Source organism: Taudactylus pleione, unplaced genomic scaffold, assembly GCF_031769625.1.
Source record: "Taudactylus pleione unplaced genomic scaffold, aTauple2 ptg000029l, whole genome shotgun sequence".
NCBI lineage: Eukaryota > Metazoa > Chordata > Amphibia > Anura > Myobatrachidae > Taudactylus > Taudactylus pleione.
The window spans coordinates 2,498,694-2,502,051 of NW_028284431.1; the positions used below are offsets into that span (position 1 = coordinate 2,498,694).

Genomic DNA, 3,358 nt, shown 5'->3' on the forward strand with positions numbered 1-3,358 from the left:
TGTTAGTATAGCATCATGCTGTGTAGTGCTGTTCCGTAAGGCACCGTATGGAGTGGCATTATATAGTATGGATGCTTCCTGTTGAATATTTTGCTTGCTTTTAGTATCTTAATAGTATGCATTATTGCATTTAACCTAGTGTAATTGTTCTACCGACTGTTAGTATAGCATCATGCTGTGTAGTGCTGTTCCGTAAGGCACCGTATGGAGTGGCATTATATAGTATGGATGCTTGCTTTTAGTATCTTAATAGTATGCATTATTGCATTTAACCTAGTGTAATTGTTCTACCGACTGTTAGTATAGCATCATGCTGTGTAGTGCTGTTCTGTAAGGCACCGTATGGAGTGGCATTATATAGTATGGATGCTTCCTGTTGAATATTTTGCTTGCTTTTAGTATCTTCATAGTTTACATTATTGCATTTAACCTAGTGTAATTGTCCTTAAAAGTTTAAATAGCATCATGCTGTGTAGTGCTGTTCCGTATGGAGTGGCATAAAGTATGGTTGTTTTTAGTTAGTATTTTTAATACTATGCATTATTGCATTTAACCTAGTTTGTGTCCTTAAAACTGTTATACAGCATGTGTGGTGCTGTTCCGTAATGGTGCGTATCCACATTGCAATTTAAATCGCACATGTATCGTGCACATTTTGGTCAAACTACCAGTGATGCGTGCGCCCGCAGGTCGGTTCCGACATCTATCATCGCCCGTACATGCTGGTCAACCTGACAATCACGTTAGGTTCCGCATGTACGGCGATGATGAATGTGTGTGCTACACTGAACGTTCAGTGTAGGCACATTACAGACATGGAAACGACATCACGATTACAATGTCGTAATCGTGCTGTCATTTCCATGTCTGGTAGTGGATACGCACCTTTAGGCAGCGTATGGAGTGGCATTATAAATTATGGTTGCTTTTAGTTATAATCGTAATAGTATATATTATTGAATTTAACCTAGTTTAATTGTCCTTAACTGTTAGTATAGCATCATGCTATGTGGTGCTGTTCCGTATGGAGTGGCATTCTATAGTATGGTTGCTTCCTGTTAGTAGCATATCCCGCTTGCTTTTAGGTAATATATTAATAGGTTACACTTAACAAATACAAACTATATTTATTGCCCCTAAAACTTAGTATGGTGTGGCGTGTCATAATGCTGTATATTTCCTGCCTGTAGGGTGTTGTACCAATTATTTACAATTGGCAGTGTTATATTTTCAGTAGAAACTTTCTTTACCTCCTAGAATTACTGCACTTCTCATTCCAGCAGCTACTCTAATGAACATTGAGGTTTTTGGATACCTTAAAGAAAATGATTTGCTTCATCCATTGGCAGTGGTACAAGCGGAAACCAGTGTCTTCAAACAGCTTGGATATTATAGATGGCTTTGTGGTGGACATTACAGGAGTTTATCAGGATACAGTGCTGCAGACTATTGAGCCTATGAAGATACCAGACAAGACGCTTACTGACGACTATCCAGAGGCAATGATATCCTGTATTCATTGTAAGTAATTGGCTTGCTTTAATATCTTAATAGGTTACATCCAACAATACAAACTATATTTTCATTCTCTATAAAACTACTTTGGCTTTATGCTGTGAGGTGCTGTGACGTAAGGTGCCGTGCGACATGTCATCCTACAGTATGGTGCTTTGTGGTTGTCACTCTCATATCCTTCTTTCATTTTTTTTTCATGTCTTCATAGTTTATTGTTGATTGTAACTTTTTTGTCTCTCATTGTCCCTATTTACAGTTGGCAGGTTTGTTTTGAGTATACATTTTCTTTACTTCCTAGAATTTCTGCACTTCTCACTTGAGCAGCTACTCTAATGAACATTGAGGGTTTTGGATACGTGAAAGAAAATGGTTTGCTTCAATGTTACAAGAGGAAACTGGTGTCTTCAATCATAGTCGTGCAGATTTCATTCTTGCAAATACATTGCAGTAGGAAGTACAAGTTTATTAGCTCACATGGGGTCATTATTTGCAGTTGTCAAGCCAATGGTTTGTAAGAATGCATTTCCTTACATAGTAAATTACATTGTGTGAAACATTTTGTGATCAACTACAACTTGTTAGGTCTGTAGATCTCTTGGCGCATGTATAGATTGATGGAGTTAAATAAAAATGGTGTATATATTGCTTGATTAAATTGTTGATGTTTGTTCTGCAGCTAAACTCTTCAGTGACCCAAAGTGATGATGAGATAACCACAATAAGTGCTGAGAAGGGAGAATGTGGATATAAAGAGAAATCTCATGAACTATGTCTTTGATGGCGCCACACATCCTGCAACATGACCAACATCAGCCTTGTTCTAATTTGTTTACGTTCAGACCTAACATCATGTTATATGTTGGATGTCACTCTGTCCGAACCGTTTAATGTCTGATATTGCTCCAAGATCATGAAAACCTCATCTGATATTGCCCTATCCCCCCCTCCCTGTGACTATACTGTGCTTCACACTTTTCTCTACATTATCCAATGAAATACCTGTATTATACTGTTCCTGTAAACTTCTATCTGTAAATGATTCTGTAATCATGTGTATAAGATGCTCTGTCTTTCTGTGACAAATTCAGAGATCTAATTTACTTCTCATTACTCTGTGTCACTCTGCAGAAAAGTGGAAATGTTTCCCTAAATAAATTATATTTGCTTTACCACAAAAGACTATGTAATTAATATTTTGCTTTATCAAGATCTTCATCGATATATGCTGTTTTTTTTTATTATTTAACAAAGTACTTCTTAAGGGTTTTCTATGCGTCTATATCCTGGCAATATAGAGACCTCATTTTTGCTGGGAGAAGAAGACTGTACCTGTAGGTAATTACTCCTGAGATGCAACATCCAGGGACCAAAGTTCTTTAGGAAGGTTGTCTAAAAATTTGAGAAATTTAATCACTTTTTACTTAATGTTTAGCACATTTTGGAGCTCCATAACACACTCAGAGGTTTCTTGTAATAAGTTTTAATATTTACTTTTTTGTTTAAATGTGTTATTTCTCTTTAAAGTGTATCCATAGTTATTCAGTTTCTCTTTTTTCTGCATTAAACAATGGTATTTCAGTGCATTCCCCCATGTAATATAGTTCATTGAAACAAGATTTAATCTAAATCAAATTTAATTCTAAACTCAGGATCCCAAAGTTAGGTCAGTTTACATATAAACTACTCTTCTTCATAAACTAATTGATTACAAAACACAATATTGTAGTCCTTTTCTTTCTCAGAAAAATCTAGCTAGCAGCACCAGTTTAATTCGTATCACACAAAACACAGATTTGTACTAATTAGGGTAATTCAATGTAAAAAACTGTTTTAAGTAAACTGT

At 35.9% G+C, this 3,358-nt stretch overlaps 1 long non-coding RNA gene across 1 annotated transcript; it reads left to right on the top strand.

The window, feature by feature from the left end:
* Positions 1-1,282: 1,282 nt before the first annotated feature.
* Positions 1,283-2,692, top strand: LOC148539119 (uncharacterized). The gene is made up of 2 exons (XR_015871217.1): positions 1,283-1,521; positions 2,192-2,692. It is a non-coding gene; the product is annotated as an uncharacterized LOC148539119 (long non-coding RNA).
* Positions 2,693-3,358: the final 666 nt, after the last annotated feature.